The sequence below is a fragment of the Triticum aestivum genome, chromosome 5B (genome assembly GCF_018294505.1).
Source record: "Triticum aestivum cultivar Chinese Spring chromosome 5B, IWGSC CS RefSeq v2.1, whole genome shotgun sequence".
Lineage (NCBI taxonomy): Eukaryota > Viridiplantae > Streptophyta > Magnoliopsida > Poales > Poaceae > Triticum > Triticum aestivum.
Window position 1 is genome coordinate 367,874,664 of NC_057807.1, and position 20,081 is coordinate 367,894,744.

Genomic DNA, 20,081 nt, shown 5'->3' on the forward strand with positions numbered 1-20,081 from the left:
CTGCAAGACATACTGGAAAATAAGGCAGGACAACCAAGATCGATCTACGGATCGCGAGGGCGTGCCCCAACACGTGACGGTGATTGTCACGCCGGATACACTATGAACAAGTCCGTGTCACACCCCTAGCTTCTGGTGCTGCCCAGTGTTTGCATCATGTTTAAATTTTTGAAACTTGAACTGAGGAAATTTGGAAGCCTAAAAAACTTGAATAAAAGAAGGGTAAAACCCCTAAAATCTCATTCATTGTTCCAAAATGCTCTTCTTAAATGTTTGATAATTTTTGGCAAGGGTTCTGGTCCCAACCAAAATATTGAACATTTTTAAGGACTTAATCTTGGGACTTTGAATTTAAATCATTAGCTATTTGAATTTGAATTATATTCATATAATTAGAATATAATTTCAAATACCCCTGAAATATTTTATGAGCTTTTGGAAAAGTCCATCTAGCAAAACAAAAATATTCAGAGGAGTTTTTGGCATTGTTTGAATTATTTTTAAATTCAAAACAGTGGCAAAACAAATTTAAAAAAAATAGAAAACAGAACAAAAATATAAAACAGAGCACTTACCTGGCGCTCACCTCGCAGCCCACCTGGTGGCCAACAGGACCGGCCCAGCGCGGCCCAGCCCACCTTCTCCTGTCGTCTTCCCCGCGCCAGTAGGCAGCGCGCGTGGCCGACGGGCGCCGACGCATCCTCGGCCACCTCCTGCTTCCCCGGCCACCTCCTGCTTCCACCGCGATGCCACGGCCCTTCTAGCATCGCCACGCAGCCCCTGGCTCCCTCTCTCACTCTCCTCGCTCGCTCCCTCACCCTCACTTTCCCCCTGGATCCCTCTCTCTTCCCCACCGAGCGGAGCTCGTCGCCGCCGACGCCGTTACCGCGGCCACAGCCACCCCCTTGCTCCCCTGACCTGGCCAAGAGCTCCGGGACGTCTTCCTCATCCTCTCTACCAAGCCATGGAACTACGGATGCGCCACAACATCGCCGGCATCGCCGTTTCCATCGCCGGCCGCCGAGGATCTTCACTGTCGATTCGCCACCATCGTCGCTTCCCCGAGCTCGCTGACCATCTCTACGCGACCCATGTGAGCTCCGCCACCGTTTCCCCTCTTCCCCTTTTCGTTTGATTGCCGTAGCCATCGCCCCCTTGATGACCGAGATGCACCGCCGCCTGAGCTCGCCGTCGACGATGCTCCGGTGACCAAATGGTCACCCTGGAGTGTCCAACCTACTCCTCGCGATGCGTAGCGCCCTTCTAGCCCCTTGCCCCGCTCTTCTACGCACTGAAACGTGATCCCGCGCGCAACCGAACTCCGGCGGCCGCAAAAGAGCTCGCCGCCGTCAGCTCCGGCCACCCCAGCTGTTGCCGCTTGTCTCTCTGGATGCGCCTCTCTCCCAGGAACCCGTAGGAGAAAACCGCGTGTCGAATGGTGCTTCGTAGCGAGCGTACGGTGCACCTCCGCCGTCGGCCGTGGTCGTCGCCGGTTAGCCTCCGGTGAGCTGACGTGGCGCTGTCATTAGCCTCTAATGACCAGCTAACTAACCAGCCCTAAGCCACTAACAGACGTGCCCCACCAGTTTAACTAAGCAACTAACGGAATTAGTTAGGTTTAATCTAATCGGACTAGGCCCACGCGTCAGTTTTGACCACGCTGACATGGCCGTTGACCAGGCCCACCTGTCTGTGACACTAAACATCATTGGGTCACTGACCAGTGGACCCCACTGGTCAGGTTTGACCTGGTCAGCCGACTGCTGACGTCATGGTGACGCACTGCTGACGCAGTAAATGTTTTCTGGAATTTAAATAAATCTTAAATGATTTATTATTTTCAGAAAATGTCCTAAACTTCTAAAAATCATAGAAATTCAACCGTAACTCCAAATTAAATAAATTATATATAAAAAATTATCAAAAAAATTCAAGGAATCCATCTGTACCATTTTCATGCATGTTTGAACAATGTTTGTCCTCTGTTTTGGACAAAACAAATAAAGGGCATTTAAATAATCATATATGGAGTTGGAGTTTGAATCATGTATTCAAACCAACTTCATTTAAATCATAGCAAGGTGCATTAGCCCAAAACACATTCATATTGCCATGTCATAGCATGCATCATATTGTGCATTGCATTGATCGTGTTTCTTCTGTGTTTGCCGGTGTTGTTCCCCCTCGATAGACGTTGTACCGGCGATGTGATCGATGACACCGATGAAGAGCTATATTATCTTCAGAAGTGCCAGGCAAGCAAAACACCTTTGTTCATTCCGATATAATCCCACTCTCTCGCTCCTGCTCTCTTTTAATGCATTAGGACAACAACGATTCATCTGTTACTTGCTGCGGTAGCTGAACCCCTTTATCCTCTGCATGACCTGTCATTCCACAGTAAATAGATGAAACCCACTAGCATGAGTAGGAGTTGTTTGAGCCCTGTTGTGCCTACTCATTCTTGCTTGTTTGTCATGCCTGCTACTTCTTAGAGTTGTGTCAGGTCTGATTCATCGGGAATGAATCAAAGGTGTGTGAACATGTCCAACTGTGTGTGAGCTAAGTGTGTGAACACGATTTGGTAAAGGTAGCGGTGAGAGGCCATGTAGGAGTACATGGTGGGTTGTCTCATTACAGCCGTCCTCAGGAACTGAGTTCTCTGTTTGTGATCCATGATTCAGCTACTACCACGCATTGGGCCCGAAACCAATGGACCCTCTCGGCTTCTTAATCACCCTTGTCCTCTGTCCAGGAGTTGCAAGTAGTTTCTGGTGTTTGTAGTATGCTGGAGGCCGTGGGCAGCGCTGACCGGAGGGGTGGGCTGTGATGCGGTAGGCACGTGGCACGGTGTACCGGGCGCCCGTTTGGTGTCTCGGGAACCCTGTACACATTGTTTGGGGCTGTGAGCGAAACTCCGGCCGGATCTCCTCATGGATGGAACCCGAATAGGCGATAAACCTAGACTAGAGACTTGAGTGTTTAGGTAGGCCGTGGCCGACACCCACGTTGGGCTTCCGCTTGAAGGTTGCCGAGTACATGTCGTGTAAACGGCGGTAAGTGGTGAGAGCGTGTGTGAAGAAGTACACCCCTGCAGGGTTAACATCATCTATTCGAATAGCCGTGTCCGCGGAAAAGAACTTCTGGGTTGCTTATATCAGTTCATAGACAAGTGAAAGTGGATACTTTAAAATGCGCAAGATAAGCGTGAGTGCTATGGATGGCATTCTCGTAGGGAGACGGGAGCGGATCCATAGTGGTGTATTGATATGGTGAATATGTGGACTCGTGTGCGCCACCTCAAAAGAGTTACTTGCAGTCGTAGTTCAGGATAGCCACCGAGTCAAAGCTGGCTTGCTGCAGTTAAACCCCACCATCCCCTTTGTTGATAATGATGCATATGTAGTTAGTTCTGATGTAAGTCTTGCTGGGTACATTTGTACTCACGTTGCTTAATTTATGTTTTTGCAGAGAGACTTCAGTCTCACTAGTAGTTCCGCGTGGACTTCGACATTTAGCTTGTTACCTCAGCTACGATCTTGTGCCCTCGGCAGGATCTAGTAGATAGTCAGGCTTCTCAGCCTTTTTCATTTGTAGATGTCTGTACCCAGACATGTTAAGCTTCCGCTTGTGCTTTGACTTGTATGCTCTGATTGTTGGGTCATGAGACCCATGTTTGTAATATCTCACTCCTCGGAGCCTATTGAATAAAATACTTTAGTTGTAGAGTCATGTTGTGATGCCATGTTGTATTTGCACATATTGAGCATATTGTGTGTATGTTATTGAAATGCTTGGTATGTGTGGGATCTGACTATCTAGTTGTTTATCTTTAGTAGCCTCTCTTACCGGGAAATCTCTCCTAGTGTTTCCACCGAGCCATGGTAGCTTGCTACTGCTCCGGAACACTTAGGCTGGCCGGCATGTGTCCTTCTTCGTTCCTGTGTCTGCCCTTCGAGGAAATGTCACGCGATGAATACCGGAGTCCTGTTAGCCCGCTACAGCCCGGTTCACCGGAGTCCTGCTAGCCTAGTGCTACAGCCTGGATTCACTCGCTGATGACTGACACGTTCGATGCTGGGTCATGGATGCCTGTCCCTGTAAGTTTGTGCCACTTTGGGTTTACGACTAGCCATGTCAGCCGGGGCTCCTTATCATATGGATGCTAGCGACACTATCATATACGTGTGCCAAAAGGCGCAAACGGTCCCGGGCAAAGGTAAGGCGACACCCGTGGGAATACCGTGCGTGAGGCCGCAAAGTGATATGAGGTGTTACATGCTAGATCGATGTGGCATTGAGTCGGGGTCCTGATAGCGTTGGTATCAGAGCCTGACTGCCTGTAGGATTACCAAGCCAAACTGGTCGAAGTTGAGTCTAGAAATTCTTTAGTTATATAAGGGAATTGATTGTGGGATGGAACGTAAGGCTCTTTTTACTCCTTATACCTTATGCCCTTCTGATCTGAGTCATCTTATCTTTCCTACGGGGATTAAGAACTAGGCTATCTCTTCTTTCTATCAGGATCACGTGTTACTAATCCGTAGACTTATAGAATTGTTGGAATTAAGCCTTAGTTCAGTTTCTACCTCTGTATGTTAATTATTGATCTCGAGACCTTGATATTGTGCTTCAGAGTGGCTATGACACCATTTTTGTAGCATGTCTCAAATCTTTTTGAGCATTTATAGCCGTTATGCTGTCCGAGTCATCCCAGGTTTCTAAATAGTCTGATGCATTTGCAAATCCCTTCTTCCCGTTCCCGATGTCCTTTTGGTCAGATTAATCACACAAATTAGTGAGTTGAGGTACTTTATTGCCTCGACATATATGTTGGAGTTAATAATTATGACCCTAGGTGTTCTAGGGAGTCACCTAGTATTCTAGCAATGTTTTGTGTTCCCAGTGTGAAGATTCTGGCCATCATTCTCGAAAGCATCTCGTGGTGCCACTTAGGAGTAGGTATTCTATTCCTGGGTTCTTGAACCCGAGATTCACTCTACTTACTTCATGTTGATAGTGTTTGCTAGTTCCTTTAGGTTATTAGTAACCTTTTCGATAGTCCTCGAGGTTCATGGTACATCCTTCTTCCAATTACCATGAACCATTCTTGGCAGGAGTTCTTCTGAACCAAAAGATGACAACAAGAGTGCTCTCGATGAGTTCTCCATGCTATATTGTGACTCTGCCAGCTCAACCTTTCTGCATGGGTTATCCGGAAGAATTATGTTAAACCTGGTTCGACATACTAATCTACGCATCCACAACTCAGAAAGTTATATGTTCCTTTGAGTTGTCCCTCTTTAGTTGTCTACTGACCTTCGTCTATGTCACATCCCTAGCTTCTGGTAATGCTCTAGGTTAGCTTCGTGTGTGCATCATGTTTAAATTCTGAAACTTGAACTGAGGAATTTTGGAAGCCTCAAAAACTTAAATAAAAGAGGGGCAAAAACCCTAGAAATCTCATCCATTGCTCCAAAATGCTCTTCTTAAATGTTTGATAATTTTTGGTAAGGGTTCTGGTCCCAACCAAAATATTGAACATTTTTAAGGAATTATTTTTGGGACTTTGGATTTAATTCATTAGCTATTTGAATTTGAATTATATTCATATAATTAGAATATAATTTAAATACCCCTGAAATATTTTATAAGCTTTTGGAAAAGTCCATCTAGCAATATAAAATATTCAGAGGAGTTTTTGGCATTGTTTGAATTATTTGTTAAAATTCAAAACAGTGGCAAAATAAATTAATAAAACAAACAGAACAGAAAAAATTAAAATAAAAAGAACAGAAGCCTACCTGGGCCACTTACCTGTAGCCGGCCCAGCTGGCCAGCTCCTCCCGCTGGCCCAGCCCACCGCCGCCTCCCTCCCCTGTCGACTTCCTCCTCTGCCAGGAGGACGGACACCGCGACACCGCCGCGCGCGCCACCTCCACCCTGCTCGGCCACCTCCTGCTTCCCCCCTGGCCTCCCCAGCGACGCCCCGGACGACGCCACGCGCCTCCCCGACCCCTCTCACTTCTCCCTCACTCTTCTTCGCTCCTTCCCCTCCTCTGTTTCTCCCTCCCGCGAACACCCGAGCGAGTTCGTCGCCGCCGTTCACCATAGCCGCGGCCACCGCCTCCCCCTCTACCCCTCATCGTGCCTGCGAGCTCCGTCTCGACGTCCCCGACCTCCTCGACGACCCACGAGGCCCCGGACGCGCTGCAACGCCGCCACCGATGCTTTTCCCCTCCTCGGCTGCCAGAGATCGACCTCGCCGCCCCGCTCAGCTCCGGCCTTCCCCGAGCCCGCTCCGACGCTGCCGCAACCACCGTGAGCTACCGCTCCTTCTCCCCCTCTCCGTTCTCTTGTTTGCACGCAGCAGCTGCCACTTTGCCAACGATCGAGAGCTCTTCGCCGCCGGCCATGTCGCCGCCGTAGCCACGGTTGCCTAGAACTGCAACCGAGCACGCAGCCGTGCTCAGTGCACCCCCAGGAGGCCATAGCACCCATCCGCACCCTCTACTGTGCTCCCTAACGCCGACTCCGAGCTCACCCGAACTCCGGCGGCTACCTAGCTCGTCGCCGGCGCCGATTTCGGCCGCCCCGACCCCAACCGACTCCATAGGAAGACGCGGCGCTCTTCCAGCTATTCGTAGAGCCCCTCCTCCGTCCGTTTGGTCGTCGGAGCACGAAACCCGAAGGCCTCCGCCGCCTCGGCCTCGCCGGCGACTCACCGCCGGCGGGTTAGGCCCTGTTGACCAGGGGTTTGACCCCCCCTGGGTCGATGACAGGTGGGGCCAGCCCCCTGTTAATTAGTTTAGTTTAATTTAATTTAATTACCCCCCCTGCTGACACTGACATGTGGGCCCTAGTGCCCTAATCCTTAATTAAACTAAACTAAACCCCCCCTGTTTAACCTGTGACGCTGATATATGGGTCCCACAGGTCAGTTTGACCTGGACGGCGCCCGTTGACCTGCTGACGTCACTATGAGGTCATGCTGACGCAATAATTCCTTTCTGGAATTAAAATAAATTAGGAAATAATTTATAAATTCCAGAAAATGGTATAAACTTCTAAAAATCATAGAAATTCAACCGTAACTCCAAATTAAATAATTTATATATGAAAAATTATCAGAAAAATTCAAGGAATCCATCTGTACCATTTTCATGCATGTTAGAACAACTTATAGCTGCTGTTTAGCACAAATCAATTAAATGGCATTTGAATAATCACATATGGAGTTTAAATTTGAATCTTGTATTCAAACCAACTTCATTTAATCTGTTGCTAGTTGCATTAGCTCAAAACACATTCATTTTGCCATGTCATGATCATGCATCATATTGTGCATTGCATTGATTGTGTTCCCTTCTGTATTGCCGGTATTTGTCCCCTCTCGATAGACGTGATACCGATGATGTGATCGTTGACACTGATGAAGACTCAATGTTATCTTCAGAAGTGCCAGGCAAGCAAAACCCCCCTTGTTCATTCCGATAAAATCCCACTCTCTCGCTCCTGCTCTCTTTTACTGCATTAGGACAACAACGACATATTTGATACTTGCTGCGGTAGCTGAACCCTTTATCCTTTGCATGACCTGTCATTGCCACAGTAAATAGATGAAACCCACTAGCATGAGTAGGAGTTGTTTGAGCCCTGATGTGCCTACTCATTCATGCTTGTTTGTTATGCCTGCTACTGCTTAGAGTTGAGTCAGGTCTGATTCATTGGGGATGAATCAGAGGCGTGTGAACATGTCCTACTGTGTGTGAGCTAAGTGTGTGAACACGATTTGGTAAAGGTAGCGGTGAGAGGCCATGTAGGAGTACATGGTGGGTTGTCTCATTGCAGCCGTCCTCAGGAACTGAGTTCTGTGTTTGTGATCCATGACCAGTTACTACCACACATTGGGTTCCGGTAACTCGACCCCTCTCGACTTATTAATCAACATGATCTCTGTCCAGGAGTTGCAACTAGTTTCTGGTGTTTGTAGGTAGTGTTAGTAGTCTACCAAGTGGCACCCGGTACAGGTGGGCTTGGGACAGACTAGGCACAGTGGCCCGGTGTACCAAGTGGCACCCGGTTGGTGGGCTTGGGAACCCTGCACACATCGTTTGGGGCCGTAAGCGACACCCCGGTCGGATCTCCTTGCGGATGGAACCCGAATAGGCGATAAACCTGGACTAGAGACTTGTTCGGTTAGTCAGGTCGTGGCCGACTCCCTCGCCCGGCTTCCGCTTGAAGGTTGCCGAGGTACATGACGTGTACAGGGCGGTAAGTGGCGGGAGCGTGTGTGAAGAAGTACACCCCTGCAGGGTTATCATTATCTATTCGAATAGCCGGATTCCTCGGATATGGAAACGTGGACCCCTTGTACAGTTCATAGACAAGTGAAAGTGGATACTCTAAAATACGCAAGATAAGCGTGAGTGCTATGGATGGCGTTCTCGTAGGGAGACGGGAGCGGATCCATAGTGGTGTATTGATATGGTGAATATGTGGACTCGTGTACGCCACCTCAAAAGAGTTACTTGCAGTCGTAGTTCAGGATAGCCACCGAGTCAAAGCCGGCTTGCTGCAGTCAAACTCCACCATCCCCTTTGTTGATAATGATGCATGTGTAGATAGATCTGATGTAAGTCTTGCTGGGTACATTTGTACTCACGTTTGCCTATTTTATGTTTTGCAGAGAGACTTCAGTCTCACTAGTAGTTCCGCTTGGACTTCGACGTTTAGCTTGATACCTCAGCTACGATCTTGTGCCCTCGGCAGGATCTGATAGATAGTCAGGCTTTTCAGCCTTTTTCATTTATAGACGTATGTACTCAGACATGATAGCTTCCGCTTGTGCTTTGACTTGTATGCTCTGAGTGTTGGGTCATGAGACCCATGTTTGTAATATCTCGCTCCTCGGAGCCTAATGAATAAAGTACTTGTGTCGTAGAGTCATGTTGTGATGCTTCGTTGTATTGCACATATCGAGCATATTGTGTGTATGATTGAAATGCTTGGTATGTGTGGGATCTGACTATCTAGTTGTTTATCTTTAGTAGCCTCTCTTACCGGGAAATGTCTCCTAGTGTTACCGCTGAGCCATGGTAGCTTGCTACTGCTCTGGAACACTTAGGCTGGCCGGCATGTGTCCTTCTTCGTTCCTGTGTCTGTCCCTTCGGGGAAATGTCACGCTTTGAGTACCGGAGTCCTGTTAGCCCGCTACAGCCCGGTTTACCGGAGTCCTGCTAGCCCAGTGCTACAGCCCGGACCCACTTGCTGATGACCGACACGTTCGAAGCTGGGTCATGGATGCCTGTCCCTGTAAGTCTGTGCCACTTTGGGTTTACGACTAGTCATGTCAGCCCGGGCTCCTTATCATATGGATGCTAGCGACACTATCATATACGTGAGCCAAAAGGCGCAAACGGTCCCGGGAAAAGGTAAGACGACACCCGTGGAGATACCGTGTGTGAGGCCGCAAAGTTATTGTCACATCCCTAGCTTCTGGCATTGCACTAGTACTAGCCTTTGGTGATGCATCATGTTTACTTTTACAGAAAGTTGAAATGGGGATTGTCCAAACCCTAGCATTTTAAGAATTCACCAGGTTCACCTAAAATATTTTCAGTCAATCCAAGTGGCTTTCAAAAATGTTCATCATTTTTGGAAAAATGCTGGAAACAGTAACCAGAGATGATGCACATTTTTCCATGTCATTTTGGATCTTTGAACTAATATATATTGTATTTGAGTTGGAGCAAATATATGTTATATATATTTTTAATGCTTCAATAATTCTGATATTTTGTGAGGGGCTCTGGAATATTACTTTCAGTCCCTGCAAAAATTATTGGAAGAAACAAAAATGATTTAGTGTTTGAACTAAATCAAAACAGATGAAACAAATAGAAAACAATGATTAAAAAATAAAACAGAGCAAAAATAAAAAGGGAGACGGCCACCTGGGCCACTTACCTGCTTACCTGCCCGGCCCAGCTCCTCCCGCTGGCCCAGCCCACCACCACAGCCTCCCTGTCGTCTTCCTCCCTGGACAGGAGGACGAGGGCGTGTGCCCGACGCTCGCCGGCACGCGCGCGCGCCACCTCCCCCCTGCTGGCCACCTCCTGCTTCCCCCGGACTCCCTTGATGCCCCGGACGAAGCCACGCAGCTGCCCCGCACCGCTCTCACTCTCCCTCGCCCTCCCCTTCTTCCCCTGCTCTCTCTCCCTCTCACCCGAGAACCACCGCCGCCACCGACGCCGATTGCCGCAGCCACCGTGCTCCTCTCGCCTCCCCGACGCCTCCCAGAGCTCCGCAAGTCCTCCCTCGTCCTCCTCGTCGTCTCACGCGACCAGAAGAGCCCCGGAACGCCGCCCCCGACGTTTTCCCCCTCGCCGGCCGCCGAGGATCTTCTCCGTCGAATTCGGCCACTCTGGCGCGCCCCCGAGCTCGCTGACCCTCCCTGCGTGATCCCTGTGAGCTCCACTCCGTTTCCCCTCCTCCATTTTGTTCGTTTCCGTGCCGTAGCACCCCGGCCACATTCCCGAGCGCCGCCGTCCGCCATGGACGCCGGGCATGGCACTGACGTGCTGCTGCGGCCAGACCGACGAGCCTAGCGTGCTCCTAGCTGCCCCAGGAGTCCGCATAGCCCCTCAGCCAGCCCCCTAGCGCCCCGTAACCTCGCTCCGCCCAAACCCGAGCTCCGGCAGCCGCTGCGGCCCCCACTCCGGCGAGCTCCGGCCACCCCCGCACCTCCCGATGGCCCCCCTAGATGCGCACGGGCACGGGCTACCCTCTGGTGCCCTTGGCTTGGCCCAAAACCCCTCGCAGCGCCACTCCGGCGAGCTCCCGCCGCAGTTTTGGTCGTCGCCGGCCGAACTCCGGCGAAGTCGACGTGGCTTAGTTAATTAGTCACTAACCCCCCCACCTACTGACGCTGACAAGTGGGCCCCAGGGCTTAGTCAAAGCTAACCAGCCCGGGTCAACGCGGGATTAGTCCCTGTGTCACTGACGTGTGGACCCCACACGTCAGGTTTGACCTGGGGCGCTCGGTTGACCCTGCTGACGTCACTATTACGTCATGCTGACGCAGTATTTGTTCTGGAATTTAAATAAATCCTAAATGATTTATAAATTCCAGAAAATGCCTAAAACTTCTAAAAATCATAGAAAATTAACCGTAACTCCAAATTAAATAATTTATATATGAAAAATTATTAGAAAAATTCAAGGAATCCATCTGTACCATTTTCATACATGTTAGAACAACTTATAGGTGCTGTTTAGCACAAATCATATAAAGGGCATTTAAATAATCACATATGGAGTTTGAATTTGAATCTTGTATTCAAACCAACTTCATTTAATCTGGTTTTAGTTGCATTAGCTCAAAACACATTCATTTTGCCATGTCATGATCATGCATCATATTGTGCATTGCATTGATTGTGTTCCTTTCTGTGTTGCTGGTATTTGTCCCCTCTCGATAGACGTGATACCGATGATGTGATCGATGACACTGATGAAGACTCAATGTTATCTTCAGAAGTGCCAGGCAAGCAAAACCCCCTTGTTCATTCCGATACAATCCTACTCTCTCGCTCCTGCTCTCTTTTAATGCATTAGGACAACACCGATTCATCTGTTACTTGCTGCGGTAGCTGAACCCCTTCATCCTCTGCATGACCTGTCATTGCCACAGTAAATAGATGAAACCCACTAGCATGAGTAGGAGTTGTTTGAGCCCTGTTGTGCCTACTCATTCATGTTTGTTTGTCATGCCTGCTACTGCTTAGAGTTGAGTCAGGTCTGATTCATCGGGGATGAATCAGAGGCGTGTGAACATGTCCTACTGTGTGTGAGCTAAGTGTGTGAACACGATTTGGTAAAGGTAGCGGTGAGAGGCCATGTAGGAGTACATGGTGGGTTGTCTCATTGTAGTCGTCCTCAGGAACTGAGTTCTGTGTTTGTGATCCATGATTCAGCTACTACCATACATTGGGCCCTGAAATATGACCCCGCTCGACTTCTTATTCACCCTTGTCCTCTGTCCAGGAGTTGCAAGTAGTTTCTGGTGTTTGTAGTATGCTGGAGGCCGTGGACAGCGCTGACCGTAGGGGTGGGCTGTGATGCGGTAGGCACGTGGCCGGGTAAACCGGGCGCCCGTTTGGTGTCACGGAACCCTGTTCACATCGTTTGGGGCTGTGAGCGAAACTCCGGCCGGATCTCCTCATGGATGGAACCCGAATAGGCGATAAACCTGGACTAGAGACTTGAGTGTTTAGGTAGGTCGTGGTCTACACCCACGTCGGCTTTTGCTTGAAGTCTGCCGAGCACATGTCGTGTGCAGACGCTAAGTGGTGGAAACATGTATGAAGAAGTACACCCCTGCAGGGTTATCATCATCTATTCGAATAGCCGTGTCCGCGGAAAAGGACTTCTGGGTTGCTTATATCAGTTCATAGACAAGTGAAAGTGGATACTCTAAAATACGCAAGATAAGCGTGAGTGCTATGGATGGCGTTCTCGTAGGGAGACGGGAGCGGATCCATAGTGGTGTATTGATATGGTGAATATGTGGACTCGTGTGCGCCACCTCAAAGAGTTACTTGCAGTCGTAGTTCAGGATAGCCACCGAGTCAAAGCTGGCTTGCTGCAGTCAAACTCCACCATCCCCTTGTTGAAAATGATGCATATGTAGTTAGTTCTGATGTAAGTCTTGCTGGGTACAATTGTACTCACATTTGCCTATTTTATGTTTTGCAGAGAGACTTCGGTCTCACTAAGTAGTTTCGCGTGGACTTCGACGTTTAGCTTGTTACCTCAGCTACGATCTTGTGCCTCGGCAGGATTGGTAGATAGTCAGGCTTCTCAGCCTTTTTCATTTATAGATGTCTGTACTCAGACATGATAGCTTCCGCTTGTGCTTTGTTTTGTATGCTCTGAATGTTGGGTCATGAGACCCATGTTTGTAATGTCTCGCTCCTCGGAGCCTATTGAATAAACTACTTGAGTCGTAGAGTCATTTTGTGATGCCATGTTGTATTGCACATATCGAGCATATTGTGTGTATGTTATTAAAATGCTTGATATGTGTGGGATCTGGCTATCTAGTTGTTTATCCTTAGTAGCCTCTCTTACCGGGAAATGTCTCCTAGTGTTTCCACTGAGCCATGGTAGTTTGCTACTGCTCCGGGACACTTAGGCTGGCCGGCATGTGTCCTTCTTCGTTCCTGTGTCTGTCCCTTCGGGGAAATGTCACGCGATGAATACCGGAGTCCTGTTAGCCCGCTACAGCCCGGTTCACCGGAGTCCTGCTAGCCCAGTGCTACAGCCTGGATTCACTCGCTGATGACCGACACGTTCGATGCTGGGTCATGGATGCCTGTCCCTGTAAGTCTGTGCCACTTTGGGTTTACGACTAGCCATGTCAGCCCGGGCTCCTTATCATATGGATGCTAGCGACACTGTCATATACGTGTGCCAAAAGGCGCAAACGGTCCCGGGCTAAGGTAAGGCGACACCCGTGGGAATACCGTGCGTGAGGCCGCAAAGTGATATGAGGTGTTACATGCTAGATCGATGTGGCATTGAGTCGGGGTCCTGACAGCGTTGGTATCAAAGCTTGACTGCCTGTAGGATTACCAAGCCAAACTGGTCGAAGTTGAGTCTAGAAATTCTTTAGTTATATAAGGGAATTGATTGTGGGATGGAACGTAAGACTCTTTTTACTCCTTATACCTTATGCCTTCTGATCTGAGTCATCTTATCTTTCCTGCGGGGATTAAGAACTAGGCTATCTTTTCTTTCTATCAGGATCACGTGTTACTAATCCGTAGACTTATAAGATTGTTGGGTTTAAGTCTCAGTTCAGTTCCTACTACTTCCGTATGTTAATTGTTGATCTCGAAACCTTGATATTGTGCTTCTGAGTGGTTATGCCACCATTTTTGTGAATGTCTCAAATCTTTTCTGAGCATTTACAGCCGTTATGCTGTCCGAGTCATTCCAGGTTTCTAAATAGTCTGATGCATTTGCAAAATCCTTTCCCTCTGGTTTCAATGTTCCTTTGGGCCAGATTAACCACACTAATCGGTGAGTTGAGGTACTCTGTTGCCTCGACAAATATGTTGGAGATATTATTATGACCCTAGGTGTCCTAGGGGATCATCTAGTAATTTAGCCATGATTTGTGTTTCCAGTGTGATGATTCTGGCCATCATTCTCGAAAGCATCCTGTGATGCCATTTAGTTAGTAGGTATTCTATTCATGGGTTCTTAAACCCGATATTCACCCTACTTACATCATGTTGGTAGTGTTGCTAGTTCCTTTAGTATATTAGTAACCTTTGCGATAGTCCTCGAGGTCCGTGGTATATCCTTCCTCCAAATACCATGAACTACTTATGGCAGAAGTTCCTCGTTGAACTGAAATATCACAACAGGATTACTCTTGATGAGTTCTCCATTATATATTGTGGCTCTGCCAGTTCTACCTTTCTGCATGGGTTATCCGGAAGAATTATGTTGAACTCGGTTCGACATACTAATTTATGCATCCACAACTCAGAAAGTTATATGTTCCTTTGAGTTGTCCCATCTTAGTTGTTTCTGACCTTCGTCTATCAATTGATAGTCAAGAGTATGCGTGCGTTCGTTTATCGATGCCTATTACTCTTGTGGTCCGTCAAGCCATTCTATCGCAGAATGACTAGGAGAAGCAAACTCCAGTACCTCATCCATATCTAGGATTGGGTCAAAGTAGTTGTGTTCCGCAGATCAAGTTACAATCCAGCTTCTGGTCTGCTCTACCCTGAAGTATTACCTTCTTTATGACAGGAATTTCATGAGAATTGCACCACCTTTTGTGAATTCTTGACATAGTGATACTTCTCGCCATCCTTTTTCATTCCTCGGTTCCGTGTTGTTGCAGCCGGAATACCGACAAATGAATTGTGATGTGTGAAATCAATACGCCTAGCAACCTCGTTGCTGGGTAGTTAAAGGACAATAATTTCATTCTTAGTGTATTGGTTATTGAATCATCATTCTAAGATTTATCGTGCTACCTAGTCCATTCTCCTGGTTCACTCCTCGATCGATGAGTTAGGATTATTTCAAATCCTTGCTCTATTGATCATATCGTCTTGCCCTGAAAAGCAAGATTGTTCTCGAGCTTAGTAACATACCGGTGGTTCGTGATTTTTTTTGAATATCTTCTCAGAAGTATTACCAGGTTGTCACCTGACCGCTATGTTGAGTTCGTGATCAAGTTGGTTTATTCCTGTAAACCACCCCTTCTCCAAGAATCCGTGTTGGATACCCTGAGCTAGTTGGATAAGCTAAACAACAACTTGGAGAGTTGGAAGATAAAAGCTTGTCCGACTTAGTTCATGTTAAGGGATATCTTTTGTGTGTGTGTGTGTGTTGAAGAAAGATGATATCTTCATCAATTGGTCCTCGTGAACAATTGTTGGATCTATTATCTTACCCAAACCTTTGATTGAGTATGGGCTATCATCCAATCAGACCAGAACCAACGATATTCGTAATGTTGTCTTACTCGTGGTTGATCCCTCGAGCATACACCATTATATCTTTTGGGTCTGACCAATGCTATCACTTGTTCACTCAACTATGGAATTCCTTTTAAAAGGAAACCTAGATGAATTGTTGTTGTGCCCATTGACAACATCCTTGTCTTCTCCATAATTTTGCTGAACATTAAGCTAGTGTTGGAAACTTTTGAAAGCATTTGTTCCTGTTAGTTCATGAAGCATATGTTCGGATGTAAGAAGTGACTTCCTCCAGTCCATGTGCATTTGATGCAAGTTGCCGCCGTGGATTCGAGAAAGTCAATGTTGCTTCCTCTGGAATCATCGCAAGTCAGTCATGCACATGTGCGAAGAATTCTGTGGTTTGAAGACTTGCAACCTTCAATCTATATGTATCCCTAGCACACCAAGCCACTGATTGACTTGTTCAAGGAAAAGAAGTCTATGCTTGGGATCTAATCCATGGACTTGCGTAAAGACTTCGATATCCTCGATGATGGTTCTCCACCTGAACTCGGTAGTGTTTTATTGTAAGACTACCATGTGGGCATGCTTGTCTGGGACAACGTGTTCACATGTTTGTAGCAGAACCAGCTCATGTTTTGGAGCTTGCTATCGTAGTTCATTCCCCGAGAATCTCGCAACGTCATCTCGTCGATTTGTGTTGCAAACTTCCGTTTTTCTTCCTAGACTCGATGAGTCTGGGATATCCTGACACCAACCAGATCTGAATCTCAGGCAGATGTGATGGTTGGAACATTTCCCAAGAATTATAATATTGGTCTCTCAATAACCGGCAAGGTGGATGTCGTGGCCAACACACCCATCCGGTAGACCTATTATTATAGTATCTTGTTTGAGGAAGTTGGCCACCTCCCCATAGGGATTTCGTAGGATTACTCCCTAGTTCCCCCTATGGATTTCTGTGTTCCGAAGTCCGACCTTTTTACTTGATGTTCTAGATTTCAACCATATCTATGAATGGGTTACACTAGCACATCAAGGAGAACATTAGAAGCGGATTGCTAAATGTCTCTCGGTCAATCATCCAGATTTTATTTCCTTGGCCCCGTCAAGGGTGAAATCTGAGAAGGTGTTATCTTCCTTTGCATCTGCATCCTCCATCACCATTCATTATGGTAGCAAGTTGTGTTGCCAGAATCCTTGACACGGATATTGGTGGAATCTTGATGATTGTGGAAATGCTCAAGTTCTTGAGAGCACGCACAAGCTCTACGTGTTATCATCGGCACTAGCTGGGTCTGCTCTCAGTTTCCTCGGCAATGCTATGATCTTTTCAAACAGTGAATTCACTCTCTGTTGTTGGGTTCTTTCCCAGTTACCAGAATCATTCCCAGCATTTGCATTTTGTTCCTAGCTTGCACCGCCAATGTGCCATTCTACCATGGGTCTCTTCCATCTCCGGTGATAAGCAAATTCATCCATTACGTTGTCTTCAACAAGGTAATCCACATCATCCAAGTCCAAGTATGCCATTCTACCGACCCCGCCAATCGATTGCTGTGATTCGCCTTAGGATGATATAGAGAGTCTCAATGATCTCTATATCAAAGGTAATTCTTTTTGCCACTTAAGGAAATAACCTACGAATCACCCTCCTCCAGGATGTTTCGTCGTGGTATCATGGAAACTCTACTCCTCGCTACGTTGACAATCGTTTACCACCTTCTTAGGTGTGGAATTGTTGTCTACCTAGTGAACCTCGTCACCTGCTCCACTCCATCCCTCTAGAGGTATGCTTCGTCTCTCAGCTCGAGAGATGTTGCTATGTCACATTCCGGGAGTTAATCCTGAGTTGTTCGACCTTCGAGAAGACCGATCCTTCCAGAGTTTTCCTTTCCTCTTCTTGTCATGATTAGCTGGAGTTCTCAGAGCAAGACGACAAGACAAAGATGGTGTTCAAATCAACGTTCATTTGAAGTGCAACCTGGATCGTGAAGATTGTACTAGTTGCGTTCCCCCTTCACCTTACCCTACGCTTGAATCTCGAGACGAGATTCTTGTTTAGTGGGGGTGAGTTGTCACATCCCTAGCTTCTGGTAATGCTCTAGGTTAGCTTCGTGTGTGCATCATGTTTAAATTCTAAAACTTGAACTGAGGAATTTTGGAAGCCTCAAAAACTTAAATAAAAGAGGGGCAAAAACCCTAGAAATCTCATCCATTGCTCCAAAATGCTCTTCTTAAATGTTTGATAATTTTTGGTAAGGGTTCTGGTCCCAACCAAAATATTGAACATTTTTAAGGAATTATTTTTGGGACTTTGGATTTAATTCATTAGCTATTTGAATTTGAATTATATTCATATAATTAGAATATAATTTAAATACCCCTGAAATATTTTATAAGCTTTTGGAAAAGTCCATCTAGCAATATAAAATATTCAGAGGAGTTTTTGGCATTGTTTGAATTATTTGTTAAAATTCAAAACAGTGGCAAAATAAATTAATAAAACAAACAGAACAGAAAAAATTAAAATAAAAAGAACAGAAGCCTACCTGGGCCACTTACCTGTAGCCGGCCCAGCTGGCCAGCTCCTCCCGCTGGCCCAGCCCACCGCCGCCTCCCTCCCCTGTCGCCTTCCTCCTCTGCCAGGAGGACGGACACCGCGACACCGCTGCGCGCGCCACCTCCACCCTGCTCGGCCACCTCCTGCTTCCCCCCTGGCCTCCCCAGCGACGCCCCGGACGACGCCACGCGCCTCCCCGACCCCTCTCACTTCTCCCTCACTCTTCTTCGCTCCTTCCCCTCCTCTGTTTCTCCCTCCCGCGAACACCCGAGCGAGTTCGTCGCCGCCGTTCACCATAGCCGCGGCCACCGCCTCCCCCTCTAGCCCTCATCGTGCCTGCGAGCTCCGTCTCGACGTCCCCGACCTCCTCGACGACCCACGAGGCCCCGGACGCGCTGCAACGCCGCCACCGATGCTTTTCCCCTCCTCGGCTGCCAGAGATCGACCTCGCCGCCCCGCTCAGCTCCGGCCTTCCCCGAGCCCGCTCCGACGCTGCCGCAACCACCGTGAGCTACCGCTCCTTCTCCCCCTCTCCGTTCTCTCGTTTGCACGCCGCAGCTGCCACTTTGCCGACGACCGAGAGCTCTTCGCCGCCGGCCATGTCGCCGCCGTAGCCACGGTTGCCTAGAACTGCAACCGAGCACGCAGCCGTGCTCAGTGCACCCCCAGGAGGCCATAGCACCCATCCGCACCCTCTGCTGTGCTCCCTAACGCCGACTCCGAGCTCACCCGAACTCCGGCGGCTACCTAGCTCGTCGCCGGCGCCGATTCCGGCCGCCCCGACCCCAACCGACTCCACAGGAAGACGCGGCGCTCTTCCAGCTATTCGTAGAGCCCCTCCTCCGTCCGTTTGGTCGCCGGAGCACGAAACCCGAAGGCCTCCGCCGCCTCGGCCTCGCCGGTGACTCACCGCCGGCGGGTTAGGCCCTGTTGACCAGGGGTTTGACCCCCCCTGGGTCGATGACAGGTGGGGCCAGCCCCCTGTTAATTAGTTTAGTTTAATTTAATTTAATTACCCCCCCCTGCTGACACTGACATGTGGGCCCTAGTGCTCTAATCCTTAATTAAACTAAACTAAACCCCCCCTGTTTAACCTGTGACGCTGACATATGGGTCCCACAGGTCAGTTTGACCTGGACGGCGCCCGTTGACCTGCTGACGTCACTATGAGGTCATGCTGACGCAATAATTCCTTTCTGGAATTAAAATAAATTAGGAAATAATTTATAAATTCCAGAAAATGGTATAAACTTCTAAAAATCATAGAAATTCAACCGTAACTCCAAATTAAATAATTTATATATGAAAAGTTATCAGAAAAATTCAAGGAATCCATCTGTACCATTTTCATGCATGTTAGAACAACTTATAGCTGCTGTTTAGCACAAATCAATTAAATGGCATTTGAATAATCACATATGGAGTTTAAATTTGAATCTTGTATTCAAACCAACTTCATTTAATCTGTTGCTAGTTGCATTAGCTCAAAACACATTCATTTTGCCATGTCATGATCATGCATCATATTGTGCATTGCATTGATTGTGTTCCCTTCTGTATTGCCGGTATTTGTCCCCTCTCGATAGACGTGATACCGATGATGTGATCGTTGACACTGATGAAGACTCAATGTTATCTTCAGAAGTGCCAGGCAAGTAAAACCCCCTTGTTCATTCCGATACAATCCTACTCTCTCGCTCCTGCTCTCTTTTAATGCATTAGGAAAACACCGATTCATCTGTTACTTGCTGCGGTAGTTGAACCCCTTTATCCTTTGCATGACCTGTCACTGCCACAGTAAATAGATGAAACCCACTAGCATGAGTAGGAGTTGTTTGAGCCCTGTTCTGCCTACTCATTCATGCTTGTTTGTCATGCCTGCTACTGCTTAGAGTCGAGTCAGGTCTGATTCATCCGGGATGAATCAGAGGTGTGTGAACATGTCCTACTATGTGTGGGCTAAGTGTGTGAACACGATTTGGTAAAAGGTGTCGGTGAGAGGCCAT